At 42.3% G+C, this 23,874-nt stretch overlaps 1 protein-coding gene across 8 annotated transcripts in view; it reads left to right on the forward strand.

The window, feature by feature from the left end:
• The window catches only part of LOC144823886 (uncharacterized), a 1,846,314-nt gene that overhangs the window by 1,099,674 nt on the left and 722,766 nt on the right, over positions 1–23,874 (forward strand). The window lies entirely within an intron of this gene.

The following is a 23,874-nucleotide window of genomic DNA, read 5'->3' on the forward strand; positions in this document are numbered from 1 at the left end:
TGCATAGAGTAGCCAATAGGCCACATACTGCGGGAACACATTGAACACACAGACAACAAGAAAATATGATGGCCAAAATTGCTCCCAGGAATGTCAAAAGCTTCCATCCCCATGTTGACAATAGTCTCCAAACCATCCCATAAAAGACCAATCTCCTTCGTCCTGATGAATCGACTCGGAGATGGTATGCAATTTGGAATTGGCTTGGTATACTGCTGGAGCATCATCAGTAATATAAATGCAGCAACTAGATCTGATCAATCTACAGACACCTCCTCGGTCTGCTAGGATCACATCTAACGCAATTCGATTTTGCAACATCATAAGAAGATCAGCCTGAAGCTCTGCTGTAATGTTACCTATTGCGCCTGCAGTAACATTAATGGTGGTCTCGACCACACGAACCAATTGCCTGATGTGTCTGCTGTTTATCATCGGGCCCCAGAAGGGAAGAAATCTCTTGAGGAAATCCCCTCCTTCCTGGGCTGCAGTGTCCTTGGCATCAAATATCCCTCGGCTATATCTAAGTTTATGGTGGTCTGACGGAGCCGAATACGTAGGGGGAAGAAGGAAGGATACATAGCATGTTCCAGAAAAGTTGGAAGGGAGCCAGGTGTAAGCTCTGTCTTTACAAACAAAATATGTTCCCTGAGACGGAATCAATGGAGGGAAATCAGGGGATGAGAAAATGTAGGTGTGTAAGCAACTCTGCTTATTGTCAGTTTTCTTACTGTTGACTTGGAGACAAAAATTACCTTGATGGGGTACAGTCCATACAGGAGAAGACTCACCTTTTCTAGTTTTGTCACCAAGACCAGAAACATAATGGGTAACATTCCATCCTTCATAGGCTTTTTTCTCATCCAGCGGAATTTTACCCTTTTCTACAATCTTAGCCATCACCACTATACCTTTGATCAAAGAGCTGTGGCTAAAATCCAATCCAGTCCCAGAAGTTTTTACAGGATTTCTAAGTCTGTTGTGGTATGCAGCCGAAAACATAGTCAGGTAAGCCCAAGCCAAACCTTCATATGAAAAAGGGAGGACCAAATAAGGCATTCCCTTCTGTGTATTATGTGGCATAAGACCGCACACCCAACAGTTAGTCATATTAACGGCCAACTGGTGCTGGTGCAATAACTGGATAAACGTATTATTCACATATTCAGCTCTCCTTATCTGTTCATGAGGGGGTAGAGTATGCATTTTATGCGAAAAGACAGAAAGACGAGAAGGCAAAGAAGTAGTAGAATTAACAACGTTTCTCGGGTGTAGAATATGAACAATCCAACCTATGCAGGCTAATAAAATACACAAAAACATAAAAATACACAAAGTTACGCCAAATCGAGTACGCAATGATTTGCAATATTTCAGTCTCATTTCTTGTTTCCTATTTTCCCTACCTAAGGTTGGTGTACCATCCATCTTTATCTAAAAAAAATGTAGCTCACGGCAATCTTCTTCAATCACTCAGCTATGTACTTCTGTATATCCTGGGGTGCTAGCCACTTACTAAGAGAACAAAAAAAAACAGGTTACAGTCTGAGTCTCCTACCGTGACCCTGCGACGGAGACGGATGGCACATCTAATACTAAATATCGCACAAAAACAAAAAGGCAAGAGATCAACATGTATAAAAATGTCTTTGGAATAATAAAAAATGTTCAAAACATTCAGTTCTTCTGGTCAGCTCTCGACCTTAGATTGTAGCGAGTTTTGCTCGGCACTGTCTGGTCCTTGAATAATGTTTTCGGATCTGTAGTGTCTATTCGAAGGTGCGTCGGCACAGCAGCTTGGAGAATGTCGTCATCTGCTTTCTCAGACTGAGTTCCATAGATTTGAGCATCACTGAAGGGCACAAAACAAGGGACGGCTGCAGTATCCAATTCTCTCATACCACTACGAATCCACTGGTCAAAGGGCAATGGTAGTGGCACTTTTTTACAGTGCACTCCATGCACCCAGTTCCGTTTGCCGACCACTTTCACAGCCGTGCGGGTGACGAGCAAAACTTGCATAGTTGTAGACCAACGAGGCTCCAGATTCTTTGTCCGTTGGAAATTCTTCAAACAGACCCAGTCACCGGGCAGAATAGTGTGACCTGGGTCCGTGGAGGCCTCTGGTAAGACACTCTGAACCTGTTGACGAATGATACTCAATTTAGTAGTCAAATCATGCAAATAATCAATCAACAAAGGATATGGTATGTCAGAATATTTCTTGGGGCGAGGGACACCCAAAACATTGGCTGGGCGTCCAAATACCACTTCATATGAACTAAGCCCCATACGAGAGTGTACAGTAGTTCTGGTTGACAAAAGAGCTAGGGGCAAAGCGTCTGGCCAAGCAAGACCCGTACTGGCTTGAATCTTAGCTAGTTTAAGCTTGAGTGTACCATTATAACACTCAACCAAACCTGCTGACTGTGGATGGTTTGCCGCGTGGAATTTTTGTCTGATTCCAAGACCAGAGCATACTTTCTGCATAATTTGACCCACAAATTCATTTCCATTGTCACTCCAGACAATTCGCGGCAAACCAAATCTGGGGAAGAACTCTTTAATCAACACTTTAGCAGTTGACAAAGCAATGTTATCTTTCAAGGGGTAGGCCTCTATCCAGCGGGAAAATGCACATACCACCACCAGAACATACTTAAGATTGTTGCATCGATCCATATGAATGTAATCGATCTGCAACACTTCAAAAGGATATGACGGGGGAGCAAAATGACCTGCTGGAGTTGGGATACCCTTTCCTGGGTTATGCATTAGACAAACAATACAATGCTTAACCACGTTATCTGCACATTTTGGAATTCCTTCTTTCTGCCACACCGGAGCCAAGAGTTTACAAATGCCTTTCGCACTAATGTGAGCTGGACCATGAGCCATAGTTACAACAGGCAATACATAAGCGTCCGGTGATAACCATCGCTGATGTTCTGACAATTCTGTCCAACAACCCGACGAGTCCAACATTCCTGTACATTCTTTCCACGTTCTTAATTCTTTCTCAATTGCTTCTCCCTGAATCGTTTTCACACTCTCAATCGTGTCTTCACACATTCCAATTTCCCTAGCCCAATTTGCAGGACCTGCCACATACATTCGACTAGCTGTATTTCTAGCTGTAGTTCTTGCTACTTCGTCTGCAAACGCATTTTCACGACCCACATCGTCTGTAACTTTCTTATGTGCGCTGCACTTTATGATTGCTATCTGTGCAGGTAAGGTAAGTGACTCAAGAAGTTCGGTCACTAATTGACCATGTTGGATCTTTGCCCCGTGATAGGTAAAGAATCCTCTCTCCTTTCGTAACCTGCCAAAACTATGAGCGACACCAAAAGCATACTGGCTGTCCGTGTACACATTCACTCTCTTTCCCTTTGCCAACACACATGCTCTAGCCAAGGCTATTAATTCAGCTGCTTGGGCTGAATTATGTCCAATACGTGCCGTCTCAACAATTGTGCATAAGGTGGTGACAGCATAAGCAGAAGTAGTCTCACCATTCGGAAGCTTGAAACAAGAACCGTCCACCCATAGGGTCCCATCCGGATCCTTGAGCGGAGTGTCCTACAAATCAATCCTACCCTTCGTTTCTTCTTCCGTTTGAAGAAAACAATCATGTTTTTCCTGAACATCTTTCTCATCTGGCAGTGGCAACAGTGTAGCTGGATTTAACGTGTTACATCTTTTGATGTATACATGACTCGCTAGAAGTGTCAGCTCGTATCCTGACAAACGAGCACTCGTAAGATGCTGTGTTCTGGTTCTGTTCAACAAGGTATCCACTGCATGTGGAACCATAACAATGAGTGTGTTATCTAACACTAATCCGGCAGATTGTCTGATAGAAATCGCTGCAGCTGCTGTAGCTCTGAGACAACTAGGCAAGGCTTTAGCTACTGGGTCTAATGTAGCGGAGAAATAGGCACATGGTCTCTGCTTATCTCCAAATAACTGTGTCAAAACTGATAATACGCAACCCTCTCTCTCGTGAACATACAATGTAAAAGGCTTGCTATAATCTGGGGTACCCAACACAGGAGCAGAACATAGAGCAGTACGTAGGTCAACAAAACTTTTCTGACATTCATCCGTCCAAGGGAGCGCATGTGGGGTATCCTTCAACGTTAATGCCAACAATGGTTTAGCCAAAAGTGAAAAGTTAGGAATCCATTGTCTACAATAGGAAGTGATACCCAAAAAGGCACGCACTTCTCTTTGCGTGGTGGGTACAGACATCTGTGAAATAGCATGAATGCGTTCTGGGGTCAATCGCCTTCCCTCCTTTGACAAGAGATGACCGAAATTGGTAACCTCTTGACGGGCATATTGCAACTTAGAGGGAGACGCCTTATGTTGTAGAGCAGACAAATGATTCAGCAAGGCAACAGTCACTTCCTTACATACATCTTCCGTATCAGCAGCCACCAGCAAATCATCCACATACTTAATAAGTGTAGCGCCAGGAGGCAAAGAAAGAGCATCAAGTTGCGATTTAAGAGCCTTGCTATAGAAAGAAGGACTTTCACAATAGCCTTGGGGAGCTCTCTTAAATCCAGAACTTCAGCCTCCGAGTGAGAAACCGAATATATCTCTACTTTCTTCAGCAATAGGAATACTAAAGAAAGCATTCTTGAGATCAATGACCGAAAACCAGGCTGCCGAAGCAGAAATCATTGTCAACAAAGCTGTAGTGTCCGGAACAACAGGAAACTGTGGCACCACAATTTTATTGACTTCTCTAAGGTCAATAACAAATCGATAGACAGGGGGCTGTGAAGGATCAGTTCTTTTAAGGATCGGAAGAACAGGACTATTACAAATATTTCCTCTCGTTTCTTCAACCACACCTTTCTGAATGAAATCATCAACAATAGCCAAGAGTGCTCTCTCTCCATCATTGGAGATACGATATTGTGGAATGCGCGGTAGTTTCACATTTTCTTTCACAGTAACAACATACGGTGGTATCGCAAGGCAACCTACGTCATTGGGGCCTGTAGCCCAAAGACTTTCAGGAAGAGAAAGCAATTCGGGTGGTAATTTATCTCGAGATAGATACATGGAAGACGTCAATTTCTTACCCAACGTTAAATGCACACCAGAAGGAGAACAATACAACGTTGCGTGTAGCCTTTTTAACAAATCCAAACCTAGCAAGTTCTCACCGCAACCAGTTGTCAATATAAGCGAAGCATTCAAATCATAGGGACCAATCGAAACAGGCAAGGGACAAGAAACCGGATTACGAACTGGGGCGCCAGAGAATCCTACAGAAGTATTGATTAAGCCAGACAAAGGTGCCCCAGGGAGTTTAGCATGCATAATAGAACTTCTCATTGCACCAGTGTCCAAAAGAAACGGTTCTGAAACACCCATAGTATTGATCGTGACATATGGCCCATTTTGATCTACTGGAATCGACACAACTCCCTCGCTTCGTCCATGGCTGTCCTATTCAGTCTGAAAATAATCAGTCCTATCATCACAATAATCGTCATTATAATACTGCGTGGACTGAACACTCTGTTGATCAAAATAATTCGTAGTAGAGGGAACAGTAGAACGCTGTTCATGAGAGGATGCACCTCGTCCTCTACCTCTAGATCCTGACTGAGAATTTCCACGTCCTCGTGGAGCAGACATTCCATTATTACGCTGTAATAAAACCAGACAACTATTCTTAAAATGTCCCTCTTCTCTACGATACGCACATTGATTAGGACCCAACGGAATGCGTGGCGTGAAATACTCAGGTTTCTGAAACACCTTCTGAAACTGTGGGGGTTGAGAAAACTGAGGCTGTGCAGAACGTGGGGGATAAGCTTGCTGTAAAAGAACCTTTGTTTTCAAATCTTTATTTTTCTTCTCTTGTTTTTCCTTCTCCTCCATATCTCTATTCTCATAGTACTGTGCAGTCGTCAGTATTTTAGCAGGAGAAGAGACAGCCCATGCACTTTCAGAACTCTTCAATTTGTTTGACAATTCGGGGAGTAAGTTATATACAAACTTGTCCACAAACAACCGCTGGCCACCCTCTTTACTCAAATCCTGACTACTATGGTCAATAAACGTTTCTTCAAAGCGAGTGAAGAAATCCGAAACGCTTTCGTCTTTCTTTTTTTGCACGCGGCTAGTTTATCCCAGTTAACTCGCACCACGGGCATCATAGTTTTCATCAATTCAATTATTCTGCCTGGTCCGGCCGTGATCAGATCATCGGGTTTCGCACCACCTACTTGACCTGCATCCGCGGCTCTAATAGCAGCTCAATCACCACCTAATTCAGCATTATGATTTTCCTTACGAATCCGTGCCCATAATGCTTGCGGAACAACATTCCCAAACAACATATCAATATCGGCCAAATTCATAATACAAGCGTCAACTGTTTGGGACAATTCCTTATAATATCTAGCTGGATTTTTACGCGGATCTGGAAGAGTTTGTTTAAGTGCCAACACTTCAGACCTTTTCCAGGGACCCATATACGTTGGAAATGGGCAGGGACAGCAGGCGGACCAACTATTGCGTCCCTCCATACGGGAGGAACTTCACGCATCGGATAATTCTTAATGCCTTTCTTTTTGGTAGGATCGGTCTCGGAAAGAGACAAGGACAGAAACATTGTTCGAAACGCAATGAGTTTATTCACTGCATCTTTAACTCGTGGCCCTACAATAAAGCCTTTATCGAAATCGGCTTGCAACTGCAATAGCTCAGAAGGAACTATATCTAATTCCATATCTTCCCAACATTTAATGAGAGTCTGACACATAACATTAAAAACATATCTCTGTGTGGGCTCCACCCATTGATGAAAAGAACTCATAATATCATCTGTACTATAATCTGGTCCTTTCTCAATCCAATTACGAGCGAGGGAACCCAACACTACTTTCTCGCTCAAAAGAGGAAGGTGACAACGGGATTGTCATCTAGAAAAAGCCGGAGACAGATTCAACGATCCAAGAAGAGGAGAAAAGTAATTGGAGACAGCATCAGCTAATCTCCTATGCGACGTAGGGGAATTCCTCGAGAGAATGGGAGGCAATACAGATGCAGAAGATGGCGGAGACTGATATGGAGCTGGCTGAGGAATAAGAGTGGGGATCGGTAGGGGTGGGGGCTGAATTGCAGGCTTTGAAGACGGAGCAGAAGCAAGTAGAGGAGCATTAACGGTCTGAACCTGTTGCTGAATAATCGGCAATTGAGCAACCACTGGTTGAGCAATAGGAGGGGGCAATAACGGTGCAGTAGGATTTTGGGCATAAGGTGGGAGGTGAATTCAATAAACAAGACATCAGGGAATCTTCTTCTAATTCCTTATTTTTAACTGAAGGGGGAGTAGGCAACACCGGATAGCATCTATCTATCGCCATGCGATGCTGTCTGTCTGATATTTCAATCGCACCATCTGTTTCATTATTTTTAAACTGTTGAGCCGCCTCTATAATGGACATATTTTGTGTTTTCTTATCCTTTTTCGCTTGCTTGATTTCTTTCTGTTTGGCTTCTTTACGCCAGAGGCGGAACGAGTCAAACATTGCTGGCCGGGCTTTTCGTGTAAACAGGATTGTTTTCAAATTATCTAATATATCGGAGTCAAAACTACCATTTGGGGGCCATCTCAAAACTCCACTATTTTTCGTGTATCGGACCCACGTCTCATTAAAAGTAATGGGACCAATACCATGTTTAGAATAGAGCTCATAAGTGGGAGTTCCAACTAGAGGAATCGGACACGAATCTTTCAACTGGGAATCCCTCGTACAACCTAAACAACAAATTCTTCTGAACTTACTTAACCCAGGCATCGTTACTTCTCTAGGCTATTCACAACAACAAGGGGTATAAGTCAATAAAACAGTACAAATGTACTTACCCCTTGGCTTCAGTAATTGCAATAACTGAATCAAAAAACCCAAAAAACAAAACAAAACAAACGATTGTGGGAGCGACCCACCAAATACTTAACTAAGGATCGTCCTACACCAGCGAAGGTCCGTCTATCGTCTCGCTTTACCAAACATCATCAGAAGGGTCCAAGGCAGGGCGACAGTCAGGGCAGCAGTCTTCAGTAGCCGTCGGAAAGGAGTAGCCGCGCTGTCAAAGACTTTCGGTCCACTTGCGACATACAGGGGTCGATCACGTGGTACACGTCCCCCAGAATTTTCTTGCGGGGCTCCTCACGACCCTCGGACTTAACCACTACCTCTGAAGTCGCCTCACGTTGAGCGCCAGTTGGAGAACCGCAGCCTTAAGGCCTGGTGGCGCAGGGTACGCCTAAGATCCCCAGGATTCACCTGCCTTGTCAAATACAGAGACACGGACTCTTCGTCTGGCGTAGAAGAGGGTATTTATTAGCTGCAGCTAGTACAGTGGTATTAGAAGTCGTCCGTTCAACGAGGTTCAAAAGAGACTGCCACTTAACTCCGTGGCGCACAGGTTTATATACGGTACAACACAATGTAAAATACGATCACACAAGAGCAGGAGACATAAACAAATGTTATACACAATGCTTTAAGCCCAAAGTAACTCAAGTTTCCCGGTTGTGTTTGTTACTCGACCCCTTGTGTAAATTATCGAGTGAATCCACACAATTCAATTTACAAGCAGAGAAAACACAGCTGTATGTGTTAGAAAAACAGTCGTGAAACAGGAGAATACATGAGACATGTAGCGAAGGACAGCAGATAAGATAACTTGAAGGAAAGAATGGTGTGAGCCAACAGATAGCCCGGACGGGGATTTAATCAGCTCAGACAGGAATTAGTGTACTCGGCCAGACCCTGACACTCGTTAGCAAACATAGGCAAAGAAGCCACCTGACACGTGAAATGCAGGAAACAACAAAAACTTCGCGTTCGCCGCGCTGCCTGAGTGAGGGCAACACAAGATGGCGGTAATTCACAAAATGGAGGCTGAGCACTAACGAATTCGTAATTTACAGAACCTCACTGGGCAACATGGAACAACAATTTTATTAACCTTTCTCAGGTCTTGAACAATCCTGAAAGTTCCATTTGGCTTTTTAATTCCCATAATCGGTGAATTACATGGGCTACTCTCAATTTCTCTTAGAACCCCTTGTTTTATGAATTTTTCTATTACAGGTGTAACACCTTCAATCACTTCTGCTTTCATTTTGTACTGAGGAATGTTTGGATAATCTGCTCCTTGTTTTACAGATATTTTAACTGGGTCTACACTTTTCATCAAACCCATTTAATCTCCAGTGAAATCCCAAATTTTTACATTCACTGTATCTTTTAATTCTTCAGGTAGATTATTTTTTATCAAACACAAGAAATAGTTTAGTTTCTTCTGCCTCAACCATTGACATTGTTAACTTGTAAAGCCCATCTTCTTCTGGAGTTTGGAGCTCAATACCATCTGGCGAGCAATATATTGAGCAATTCATCTTGTCAACAGATTTACAGGACTGCTGTCACAAACTATGAATTTATGCATGTCTTTAAATTTACCTATTTCAACTTCAACTGGCTCAGTAAAATCTGTTTTTATTTGCTGATTAGCTACACCTACTACTTGGATCTGGTCACCAGAGAGGGGAAGGATTTCTATTTCCACTGATCTGACAGTAGAACGGGTAGCACCTGTATCCACTAGGAAAGTAATTTCTACATCATTCACTTTACCATTTACAAATGGACCAGACTGATCTACCTCAAGAGTGGCTCCAAGCACACACTCTTCCTCCTCTCTCAGGCACCGTCAGAATTAATCATCAGATTCACTTTCTCCATCTTCTTTCAACCAATATTGTTGTGACACATTCGACACATTCACTCTTGGCGATCTGTTTACCTGTTCACCTCCGCTGAATCCTGTTTCTGCACTGTATCTCTGCACATTTACACAGTTTGGAAGTGGTGGCTGTGGAATCTGACTTTGCTGAACCACTACCTGTCGCTGTAGCTGTTGCTGCTGGTTTATCTCATTCTGCATCTGTGGATTTAATGATGCATTTTTTAACAAATTTCTGGGCGGATTTTTACACTTGCGCTTCTTGTGTCCAATTTCACCACAATTAAAACATGGGAGTGTCTGTTTTAACTCTTCTATATTTCCCATCAATTTTGGCTTATTATAATTACCTTTAAATTCCCCTTGATTCTGATCAACATTTTTATTTCCTAAAACTGCTATTTGCTGTTCAGCCACGTTTACCTGTGCCCACATAGCCTTTTCTTTCAGCTTCTTTTGTTTAGCATCAATTTCATCACTACAGTATTTTGCTTTTCTCAAAATCTCATCCACTGTGTTTGACTGCCAACCAACTATTCCAGTTCTTATCATTTCACCAATTTCAGGTCTCAAGCCATATACAAATCTGTATATGAAATGGCTCATATCCTTTTCACTTAAATTTTCATAACCACTGTATTGTTTAAATACCAGCAGTAATCTTTCATCAAATGAATGTACGGATTCTTTTGGCTCTTGGGTTGTTCTATCTATTTTAACCCAATCTACTTCTTTTGGGGGAATCTTGTTTTTCAAAAACACAATTACCTTTTCGTACATCCTCATTACCTCTGGTGAAGGAGCACCTGTTACCTTATGTTGAGCAAATTCTTCCTTGGGCCAATCTACAGAAATTTTACATTCTGTACAAAGATCTGATGGGACAACTATGTCAAAGAATCCATCTAGATCAACCCACAAAACTTTTAAAACTTTCACAAATTTGTCTACCTGTCGATACCATTCCACAGGTTTTTCTCTTAATCGAGGAAAATCATTTGTAAATAACAAAATGTTCTGTCTTGTCCAAGTAACATGCACATACCCTCCTCCTGGTATTTCTCTCATTGGAAACTCATTTACTACTGCTTCCTTTTCTCTGGCAGGAAAAGCTAAACTTGTTCTGTCTTCCTCTCTTTTCTTTGCCCATTTTATTCTCCATTTGCTTAACTCCCCCAATTTTCTCAAAATGACAATTAAGATTTTGATATGAATTATTCTTCCTGTGGTATTCATGTTTTCAATGTCTTTTTCAGAGAAATCTACTCTGTACGTTTTTTGCAAATTCTTCTGTTTACTTAAATCTACTTCAAATTCAGCAGCTATTTCCTCTAATTGATCATATTTATTTTTCGTTTTCCATGATATACTCTTACAAATAAATAATAATTCATCATCCTTATATGCTTTCAAACTGTCAGTTCCAATTGTTCCAATTATTAATTCCTCAATATCTGCTTTCAATTTTGCAACATCAAGTAATTTACATTCTGAGGTTTGTGTTAAATCTATTTTATTCAGACTCTTTTCCGGAGACCCAGAATCAGATTCTGCACCAGATGGAGTTTTACATGACAAACTTTGATTAAAAGTTAAGTCAGGCATCATCACTTTTTCTCGATGTAACTCAGACAAATCTGAATAAAAAATTTCTGTCACTTTCTGTATTTCCGAATTTAATGGAACAGTTAAAGCTGAATGTCTAATTTCTTTCTGATCAAATACTCGAAGAACAGGTCCAATCGTTACAGGTACTGTTACTGCTTCCATGCTTTTAGTTAACTGCTGTATTAATTCATCTTTAGAACGAAAATATTCTGAGGTATTCGGTAATTCCTCACACCTTTCTGTTCTTGATCCATTTCTTAGGGTTTCATTTCTTTGAACTGAAAATTCATTCCTCTAGACTGGGGATTCATTTCTATGGACTGGCGTTTCAGAATAGTTTCTCTTGATATATTTGAACTACGTCTTGTTTCTACTCTTTTAGGTGAATTTCTACAATTCGAATTTGTTTTAGGGGATGTCTCATCAATAATTTCTCTTGGAGGGGCAGTTGGAGAAGACCTTGTAGGGGCACTTGGAGAAGAACATGAACAAACAGGTTGATAAGGTGGCGGTTTTCTAGTATACATTTCTTCTAATACCGCATCTTCTGAATCACTCTCTTCACTATTTTTCTTTTTCTTTTGGGCATTCTTTTGTCCAGCTACTTCATTAACTTGTAATCTCACTGGGTATAAGCCATCACACATGTCTGCATGTCTCCTTCGATGCATTCTATCCTCATGTGTTTCTCTATCAAGACCTAATCCAGTACCTCTTGGTATTCCCCTACTTTCTCGTTCTAATTCAAACATTTCATCCTCCCATTCAGCTAGAGCTTCAAATTGAGTAGGTCTAGGCTTTGGTACAAGATTCGTCATATTTTCTCTTAAGTTTTTCAAAACTCCTATATTAACTGATCCATCTTCTGGCCATGCTAGTACACCATCATTTTCGGTATACTTCATTCAATTCTCAATCCAAAGACAAGTATGATAACCATATTCACCTAACATATAAGCTGCAGGTGTTTTGTACTTATGAAGTAACCTTCCACCTCGCGTTGCAATTTTCTTGTCAGGTTTGATCTTGTTTTTCAATTTCTGAAACCACGAAAGCTTCTTTTTCTCCTTAATATAATAGTAATCCATGTTTTAAAACAATTTCCCTTACTTCGGAAAAGATCGTAATAACTTTTTTGTTATATCGCTACACCAGCCAATCTGTGCGCGAAACTCACCAACAAGCCAATCAAGTTATGCTACGTCAGTATTCTGCTCAACCAATAGAATTACTGCTTTTCAGGATGAGCCAATCAGCTGTAAGCTTGCCTTAGTCACATGAACCAATCTGTGCGCGAACACTGTGACGTATGTTAGCCAATCGCAGGGCGACACCTGTGACGTATGCTACCGCTGCAGCTTCTCTGACCCTCGCTCCTTAGGCTGACACCTCCTTTACAAAAAAAATTTCAAAGTGCCATATTTACAAATTTTTCAATTGAATTCAGTTAGTAACTCCACAAAACAAACCATTTGTCTGTTTCGCTAAAATAAAGTGAAGCTTTCCCAAACACTCAAGTATTCTTTTCGCGTGAAATAGACGACGCTATTTTCACAGAATATTTAGATTTGTCAATAAAGTAAGGCAACTCTACCCAAAATCATTTACGCGCATTCATACAGAAAAAAATCCCTAACCATGCATACATGCTTTAGTAGGACTTTAACCCACCAAAAGAAATCCTCATTCACCAGTAAGATAGACTATGCTTCCTTACCCTTCACTCAAGTTTAGATAAATTCTACTACTCTTTTCACAGTGGGTTTTAAAACAGGACACCGGTCCCTATACTCGAGTTAGATTTCATTGACAATCCTCACTATACATTCTACCTTACACACACCTAAAATCCCTAAACTTGTGCTGTACGTCCACAACATATGTGATATACAACGATACCACTATTTTGAAACAGAACAAATGCACTGTGTAACTTCACCTGTCACACTACTGTTGCCGGCACAAACCAGGAATTTTCACACTGCTGGAAACAACCTTTCCGACTACATATAACAACTGAACAAACCCAACAATCTTAACATATGTTAAACATTGATCCTATGTAATTAGCAAGTAACATGTCAGTTACCATAGTAACCGAACTCTGCTACCAAGGAATTGATCCAGCGCTCCTATTGAAAAACTGTCTCAATAACGCTACCAATCACCTCAATACTCACCATTAATCATGAAACACATATAAAGGCCCATACTACCATTGAAACAATTTCTGAGCAACTGAATCAAGTGGTCTAATTAATTAAAACTACTCTAATTTATTTATACATTATATACAATTGCAGTTTATCTATTTTCACCATGGTTTAAAACATTTATCATTTATTAATTAGGCCACTAAGGCGATAGAATCAACTGATGGTAACTAGATCATGAATAAACAAGACCAGCTTGCCTTTTCAAACCCAATTTTATTATCTTTATTATTCATAAAGAAATCATTACATTTTAAAAACTTTATTTTATCAGCAAATAGGAAAGCAGCATTTTAATAAGAAAATGAATGAATGAACTGACATTATCAAAGCAAGATCAGTAACATGAAGATATTAGCTGAATAACAGTTTCCATTCCCTAAATCTATTTCCCTGACTAATTCTCGCTTCACCTAGAAAGGAAAAATCATTTTAAAGTCTGCTGTCCTTACGTGCACCAAAGAGAGTCCAACAGCACGTCACGTTATTCAGGAATCGGAAAGAAGAGAGTTTTTCTCTACTCACGATGTCAGGTTTTATACCTTTCTTTCTAGCTAAACTATCTACATTCTACATTCTTCCAAGCGAATCCAAGTTTCTCATTGGCTGCCCTGAGTCAGTCCACGATAAAACATTAGGTCATGTCCGTTACTTGACCAGGATCAGGCTTTTACATAAGCCCTATTGTCTTTTGCTTCCACAACTTTCTGCTTCCTCAAGAAAGATACTTTCCTCGAGTGTTAGACGTTAGCTTCCTAGCCTTGGCAGACATTCTGAGTTCCTGTCCTTGAGCCTTTTCTCCGAGAGAACACGTTCAGCACAACCAAGAAACTGCTTTGTCAGTTAATGTTGATTCGTGCAATAAAAATCTTCACAGCTGCGGATGTGTAAGGCACCACTCTGGACAAGCTTTCGTCTAAAGTTCTGTCAACCATTTTTCTGAAGCACCCTTAGGCCACACTTTGGAAACTATTATTAAACAAACACAAGACATCAATTAATTAAAGAATTGAGACCCATTCTGTTACCCACACCCTTTACTAATTAATCCTGTTAATTATGTTACCTAGCAAAGCACATATAAGCAGCATTATATTTGCTTTTCTTCTTTGAACCACACAATCTCCATGAGCTTTTGTCACAGAAAAGACATAACATAAGCACACAAAATAAGCACATGCCATTAGTTATAACAGCCGCATTTAATACTGACAAAGACAATAGACAAGGTTAGTTTGTTATTTTTCTTTGCATTTGCAACATAAAGCACATTAGTTATCCCGTGTGTACTGATGAATGCAGTTTTAAACTAAGTTGATTAGTAATTCACCACATGCTTATTAATTCAATTACTTTTGTTATGAGAGATTAACTTCGCAAGTTTGAACGAAATTTTGTTCTTCACCTTGCTCCATCAGCCTCATTTAGGAAAACTGTTGCATCAATGCGGTAAACCAGCGATGCAACAGTTTTTACTGTGCCCTCCTAGCGACACGATGGATGCGCAGTATTTAATGTACAGTGCTCCATGTCACAACGAATGACGTTTACGTCAGTAATCCTGACATAACTGTCAGTGCAAAAGTCATGCATTGCTGGCATTGTGTCGTAAGCATGGCGCAACTCCAGCAATGCATCGGGTAGGCATGTGCCTATTGCACTCTGTCACCATTATGTTGGCAATGAGGCAGGCAAAAGGTTTTGACGCAGTGGCATCCTAGAAGTGTTGCAGTGAATTCCTATAGATTTCACTGTGACACTACTATGAACCTTCTTTACTTGGGAACACCCACCCTGCATACATTATACCTAACACAGGTATAATGTTGCGCAAGGCTTTACGCACAACATGGCACATTGTTTACGCCGCTGCTGTGTCACGGAAAGTGATACATTGGCGGCGAAAAGTGTCACAAGGTTTTCATTTATAAGGTCCTAGGGGTGGGGCATTGAGGCTAACACCCAGGTGTGAACTCTAGACAATCTTACAGCCAATTGGTTGTGACAGACTGCTTTCAAGAGGAAGAAGAGTGCATAGAATTGGGCACTTCAAAAGAAGCAGACCCCAACCAAAAACTTCAAAGACTCAGACTCTAAATCATATTTAGTATCTGGAAAGGGAATATAAGAAGGTATGGAATGATCTTTTTTTGACTGCACGGGTTAGGAAACCCGGGGAATGGAAACGGTGCTTAGCACAGAGTAGGGAGGAGGATTTGAGTTCAAAAGCAATTAAAAAATGGCAGGAACAAGAGAACCATGGACTATCCCTTAACACCTGGAAGACCATTAATAAATTCAATTTTTGTATTTTGAGAGGTGCCAACTGGCGCAGAATGCTATTTTTTAGCAAATGGCTTTTATATCGTACTCCGAGTGCCATCGCCAAAATGTATAGTAATACTTCAGCCAACTGTTTTAGATGCCTGCAATTTGCTCCGGCCAATTGGTCTCACATAACGGCACATTGCCTTAAAATTAAGCCATTCTGGAATGAGATATTCCTTTTTCTTCAAACTTACTATAAGATTAGGATTACTTGCAATGTCACATTAATGTTGTACGGTTATGATTCCGATCTCAAACTTGCAGACCACTTGGCAAAATTGGTGTATATAGTAATGGCAGTGGCAAGGTCATTGATATTACAGAATTGGCGGTCAACACAGGTTCCTTTGCTCCCGGGAATGGAGAAAGTTAGAAAGAGTGAATTACTTTATGCACAACGAATGGGAGGGGTGAGAAAGTTCGATAAAATTTGGAGATCATATTTTGATTAATTACGGACAAAAGCATTAAGATAAAAAAGTATGTCTTATTCTTTGTTCTTGTGCTTGTATTCTTCGTAAATGTTGTTATATGTTAAGATTTTTGTAGTATATGCCTGTATGCTCTGTTTCAATGACCCCAAGAACTTCAATAAAAAAATCTTTAAAAAAAAAAAAAAGGGGGAGCCTGAGACCCTAGGAATTGTCATCTGCAAAGCAGTCAGACAGGCTGTGTGATGAAAGGAAGCTCTGCAAGACTTCTGCCTGTGACAAGGACTGGGGGTTGAGGCCTTCTAGTCACCCTACTGGGTGAGGGGAAATCACCCACAGAATCCAAGACCACCTGCTTGGGAGCTTGGTGCACCAGTGCCTGCCTGCTTGCCAAGACCAACGTACCCTGTGAGGAAGAGGAGAGCATTGGAAGTAGTGTGGTCCAGTGGGTAGCCTTTTGAGTGGACTCCCGTCTCCAAGAAGTGAGGAGATGGTTTCTGCATAGATCGGATCACTGCCTGTGTTCAGAACGAAGTCAATGACCCTAATATGCCAGAGGAGAGCTGCCTCAAGCTGAGCTGTGTGCTTCTCTGCACTGATTGGGCAGGAGCCTGTGCATAGGGGGAAGCAGTGACCTTGTGAGCCTTGAGGGGCTGCCCTGAGAAGACTGCTTTGTGGTAAGGACCATAGTTAATGTGCAGTAGTGGACCGCAACCCCATATGCTAGGAGAGTCCACCACTGAGGACTTCACTGTCCCAATCAGGCCCAAGCCTGTGTACCGTGAGTATAGAGTGCCCCCCCCCTAAGCCAGATGGGGTCACCAGGACCAACAAGTCATGTCACATGGTGGGAGTTGAGTCGTTGCAGAGAGGAGTGAAGCCACTGTGAGACCCAGAAAACCATCCAAAAAATTAAGGATTCACACTAGGAGCATTATATCACCATCCTTTCCTTGTTGAGGGAGGAACCAGAGACTTACCCTTCAGAGAGGAGTCACTGAGAACCTCAGGCCACTTTGGAGGTGCAGCCGCATGGGAGTACACTCGGACTGCTGAGTGCAACTTTAAAAATTAAGTCATAGTGGACTGTTGATACGCTGGCTACTAGTGGGGCTTACACTCGATGTTGCCTATAGAGAATGAGGAAAATAACTACTACTGTTTAAAGTGAGGAGGGAGTGGGGCCAGACCTCAAAGGACTATGTGTGTCATAATTTTCCTTGTGTTGGGAATGGCAGAAATAAAACACTTCTCTCTTTACATAAAAGTGAGCATTTGACTGGTGTAGGAAAGTGCCTCTTTTGACAAGGTTATCCCCTACTTTTTGCCTGTAACATGATGTGATTTTGAGTGAATGTACACTGGGTCCCTGCTAGTCAGGTTCGCAGTGCCAGAACTCTTTCCTAAAACTGTACCACTATTGCACAGCTTCGGCCACCCTTGTACGCCCCTTGAATATGGTACCCCTGGAACCTAGGGCATTAGGACTGGAGAGGGTCAACTAGGGCTGCAGTATGAATTGTGCCACCCTAGGGAGAACTCGCCAAGACCATGCAAACTGCCATTGCGGTCTGCATGTCGTGGTGCAGAGAAAACTGAAGAGTTCACATGGCACACATCCTTTTGTGCCATGGCCACAGACAGTGCATGAGTTATAGGTAAGTCACCCCTGCTGCAGGCCTTACTGCCCTAAGGCATGGTGCACTATATCACATATGTGGTCATATTTGCTTGAGCAGGTATGACCCTATACTATCTACAATAAGTCCATTCTTTGATATTGTAAATGAGCAGGGAAGCCATATAGAGTACATGGGCTGGACACCCATAATTAAGGGTTCCATAGAACCATGATGGTTTCCCTGAACCCAAGGATGTTTAGTACATCTAGTCCTAGTAAATCCTCACTTATGCCAGTGTTGGGTTAATTAATAACTGCACACAGAGGGCACCTTAGAGATGCCCCCTGAAAACCTACCAAGAAACACTGGAGCGGCCTCTGACTAGTCTTAGTCAGCCTGCCACCATCAGACATGTTTCTGACCTCTTGGTGTGAGATCTGACCTCATGAGGTGAGAGCCTTTGCTCTCAGAGGCCAGAAACAATGCCTGCTCTGGACGGAAGTGCTTCACACCTCCTCCAGTAGTGAGTTACAACGGGGTGGACCCTAAGAACTCTCTGACCTGGGTCAGTTAATCAGGTACATGTAGAAATGGTCAGAGTCTGATATTTTTGGAGTAACAAATATCTCAAAAAATCACAAATTTTTAGGGGATAACTTTAGCTTATATCTAAACCATAAATGTCACTCAAAATAGAACAGGTTCATACATTCGGTGCATATTTTTATTTTTGCACATCTTAATTATAAAATGATTAAATTCAAAACATTAGAGTAGAAAATATTGCAATTGATTAATAGACAATATAAATCAACTTAAAGAAAGCACATTTAAATACAATAGATACATTCAAGTATGTCAACGCGCTCACGGTGCACAGAAAGGAAAGTATTTAGAAGGGATGGGTGTGTGGGGGTAGAAGTGGGGACCGGGTAAAGGTGGTGTGACTAGGTTATAATCACAGTGAAAATGAAGCCTTTACAGTCTATATACATATCAATGGGTTCCAAGATACTCTCAAGCATAGGTTCCGTAACCATCCATTATTTAGTCCTATGCTTGGAAAGATAAAGAGTATAGGTTGTCGACGTTTCGACCCCTGAAGGTAAGGGTTGTTCAAAACCTCAGGCTGGGGTCTTCATCAGGACGCGTGGTAAAGCAGGAGCGCCTATAAGTAATGTGATAGTAATGAATGTATCTGTCACTACCATAACCCATTTGGTGCACTCGAACTAAAGTGGAAAATTACATACTTTGTGTGGGGCCCGGATTGGGCCTCGAACTTGGGACCTTCCAGGGTTCCTATGTAGTATATTAAGCCTGTGAATTGGGTAAAAGGATCATAATTACAATGGGCTGTCCAACATGTGGACAGTTCACCAGTGTAAAACACAAACAAATTAAAACCAAGGGAGCACTTACTGGGAACTTAGCAATTTCCGATTGAGTTTCATGAAATTCTTTGGCCAGCTAGAACGGCCGGTCCGTGGAGAAATCCGTTAATTTCTAAAAGTGAAATGTTAAACACGGATCAGTCTGAGTGAAGGAAAAGTAATTAACCGCCATTGCCACACTGTGGTTGCTGGGCACATGCGCGGTAATATGCATGCATAAACTAAGGTAAGCCTCTAGAGCTGGTGGTAAAAATCACAGCTAGTGCAGCTCGAGCTTAAAATAATATGCGGGCCATCATACTCGAAGGTCGTTTATAGAAATGTCCAGGCATGCCCTGGGTGCTGGGCATGAAAGCGGCATGACAACGGCAGACGTCAAGCACCCGATGCAGTTAAACGTAGTCAGCCATTGTTTACAGCGGTATTAAGTTAACTGCCGCGGGAAACGCTCAGAGTGTGCGTAGGAATCCCGACCATTAAAAGAGACAGATTCACTCGTCGCTTTACATATTATCTTATTGTCAAGAAGCAGTAAACCGGTAACCACCGCACAACCAGTGTTTCAGATAAATGCCAAATAAAATGTGCGTGGAGAGTAAGTCACTCGTAATCTTATAAATCATCCACGAAGTCAGAGCGTAAAGGGACTGATAATTAAATCTGTGCAGCCGCCTAAGAACGGAGAGATGCGCTGAAAGGCGTCAAGGTCTCACCTGTTTAGTCGTAGGACATGCCTGTCTCAACCAACTCCTCCGGCTGTCAGCGGCAAGCTGAGCCGCCTCGAGGTGCCGGCGCTAAATGCTGCTCGGGGGCTCGCCAGAGCCCGGCCAATCACAATCGAGTGATCTCAGGGAGCGGGGAAAATCGAAATCCTTGTTTAACCTAAGTGTGAATCACAAAGGGAGTGAGGCACACGTTCGGTTGATAGATTGGGTTAGTGTAATACAGTGGAGTTCTGCTTAGACAAGTTCATGTACGGACAAGAATGGAACACGTTCACAAACATAGGGCGCTGAGTCAATTAGGGTGTGGGAGCTAATCACGATAAGCTTTTCTGGGTGGACAGTCAAGTAGGAGTAAACTAAACCCAGACAACATTTGTATTATTGACATAGCATTGCAAGTGTACGCCCATGCACCTGGCCCAGTTAATACGTGTCTTAAAATCTGCAAAGCTAAACCAGCATGTTATTGAGCACTGACATCACAATTATACAGTAAACATCCGAAAAGCCGCTATGACGCCTTAAAGAACACAAACATCAATCCATAATATGTAAAGCAGTGTAAGAATATTTATACATCGTACTTTCTGGATCAAGCCCAATGCTGTAATTCTTAGGGTTGAGTGGGGCTACAGTAGAATGAAGTTGTCAAATGGCTCATTGTCTAGGTGGATCAAAGGCGGGCTGGAATTGCCCCCAGTACATCAAAACCTGGGACAGGGTCTATTGGTATGCTTTAAAGCGTGGGGAGGAGTCTCATGGATCAATCTGGATCTAGAAGTGCCATCTGAGAGAATGTTGTTTCCAGTTCGTTTAGGCCATGCTGGACGGAGTTGAAAAATTGCATCCATTTACACTCCCGCACATTCAGGATGGAATTAAGATTACCACCCCGTGGGCCCAGTGTAATTTTTTCAATGACCACCCACTTGAGGGATTCTGGTGTGTGTGTGTGTTCTTGGAAATGTTCTACCAGGGGGGCTCTCGGTGTTTTACATCTTATCCTGCTGCAGTGCTGTAGCACACGGTTTTTGATTTTTTGTTTGGTTTGGCCTATATAAATCATTCCGCAGGGGCAAAAAATTGCATAAATGACTCCATCGGTGTTGCAATTCGTGAAAGACTTCAAAGTTACAGTCAAATTGTTGTGTGTTACAGTTTTTGTCTCTAGACATAGTGAGCAGGCTTTACAGTTGCCGCATTTATGGTTACCGAGGATAGCAGGTAAGTTCCACATTGATTGTATAGTGGGAGCTGCCGGGCTGTCCAACATAGAGCATACTACAAAGTCTCTAATGCTCTTTGCTTTTTTTAAACCATGCATGGGTAGATGGTGCATTTCAAGAGCCTCTGACACGATATTCCAGTGCTTGTTCACAATCCTGCGTATTGCATTGCTTTTGCTGCAATAAGTAGTCACGCAGATCATCCTGTCCTCCAACGGTTGACGCTCCTTGGGTAGCAGCAAGGAGTCTCTATTGCTGAACCATGCCCTCTTCCGTGCTCGTTTGACCAGTCTTTTCGGGTATCCTCTTTCTACGAGTCGGAGGATGAGTTCGTCTGATTCGCGAAAGTAATCATCCTTCATCGTGCAGTTCCTCCGAATCCTGAGGAACTGTCCGAATGGTAGATTATCACGTAAGGCCCGTGTGTGGTGGCTGGAATACTGCAGCAGCGTATTTCTTTCAGTCGGTTTTCTATAAAGAGTGGTATAGAGCAGCCCTTCCTTTTCTTTAATGGTGATATCCAAAAAGTCAATTGTTTCATTACTGCACGTGCTGGTAAACTGAATGTCACATGATTGAGTATTGAGCCAATGCGTAAAAGCCTCCAATTCTTGCTTGTCTCCTGCCCATATGATCAGTATGTCGTCTATGTAACGACGATATTCCAAGATCTTATCATGATATGGGTTAGTTGGACAGAGAATCCTGTGTTGCTCATACTCATTCATATAAAGGATGGCCAGATCTGGGGCAAAGGCCGCCCCCATGGCTACTCCTTTCATCTGCATGAAGAAATTATCTTGAAATATAAAAAAGTTCTTTGTCATTGCAATCTCAAGCAGGTCAATGATAAATTCCTTGGGGACTTCTGCTGGTTGTGGTCTTGATTCCAAGGCTCTTCGTATGGTTATCAGAGCTGGTTCTTGAGGGATGCTCGTGTATAAAGACACGATGTCCATAGTTACCAATAGTTGTTTATCTTTGTCGAATGGGCGTTGGTCTATCAGGTTGATCACCTGCATCGTGTCCCTCAAGTAGGTAGAGGTGGCTTCTGCCAATGGCTTCAGGAAGACATCAATGTATTTGCAAAGGGGCTCAAGGATGGACCCACAGCCCGATATAATTGGTCGTCCAGGAGGTTTGGTGGGGTTCTTGTGGACTTTAGGTAAGACATAGATCGTCGGGGTCCGTGGTTGGTCAACATTGAGATAAGAGTGTTCTTTATCAGAGAGGAATCCGGCTTCCTTTGCTTTGGCCGTGATAGCGAGGATCTGGCGTCTGATCTCGTTGGTCGGGTTGGTTGTTAGTGGCCGATAGCTCACATTGTCCCTCAGTTGCGAGTATATCTCTTGTTTGTAATCCTCAGTCCCCATGATAACTATAGCTCCACCTTTGTCCGCCAGCTTGATGACCAGCGATTTATTGTTCTTGAGGCCATCGAGAGCTGCTCTTTCACTCTTTGAGATGTTGTGTCTTACATAAGGGCGTTTTTTCCACATCTTGAGTACATCATTCATTACGAGGCTTTCGTAGGTTAGAATTCGATGATTGATCATGGCAGTGTGGGGTGTGAAGGTGGAGGGTGGTCGTAGGCTGGTAAATGATCTGGTCTGGGTAAACGGTTTGTGTAGGAAGAAGCTCCGCAGGCGAATCTTCCGGAAGAATCTCGCCAGTTCCGTTTTGATGTTAAATAAATTGCCCTGTAAAGCGACGAGTGAATCTGTCTCTTTTAATGGTCGGGATTCCTACGCACACTCTGAGCGTTTCCCGCGGCAGTTAACTTAATACCGCTGTAAACAATGGCTGACTACGTTTAACTGCATCGGGTGCTTGACGTCTGCCGTTGTCATGCCGCTTTCATGCCCAGCACCCAGCGCATGCCTGGACATTTCTTTAAACGACCTTCGAGTATGATGGCCCGCATATTATTTTAAGCTCGAGCTGCACTAGCTGTGATTTTTACCACCAGCTCTAGAGGCTTACCTTAGTTTATGCATGCATATTACCGCGCATGTGCCCAGCAACCACAGTGTGGCAATGGCGGTTAATTACTTTTCCTTCACTCAGACTGATCCGTGTTTAACATTTCACTTTTAGAAATTAACGGATTTCTCCACGGACCGGCCGTTCTAGCTGGCCAAAGAATTTCACGAAACTCAATCGGAAATTGCTAAGTTCCCAGTAAGTGCTCCCTTGGTTTTAATTTGTTTGTGTTTTACACTGGTGAACTGTCCACATGTTGGACAGCCCATTGTAATTATGATCCTTTTACCCAATTCACAGGCTTAATATACTACATAGGAACCCTGGAAGGTCCCAAGTTCGAGGCCCAATCCGGGCCCCACACAAAGTATGTAATTTTCCACTTTAGTTCGAGTGCACCAAATGGGTTATGGTAGTGACAGATACATTCATTACTATCACATTACTTATAGGCGCTCCTGCTTTACCACGCGTCCTGATGAAGACCCCAGCCTGAGGTTTTGAACAACCCTTACCTTCAGGGGTAGAAACGTCGACAACCTATACTCTTTATCT

Source organism: Lissotriton helveticus, chromosome 3_1 (assembly GCF_964261635.1).
Source record: "Lissotriton helveticus chromosome 3_1, aLisHel1.1, whole genome shotgun sequence".
NCBI lineage: Eukaryota > Metazoa > Chordata > Amphibia > Caudata > Salamandridae > Lissotriton > Lissotriton helveticus.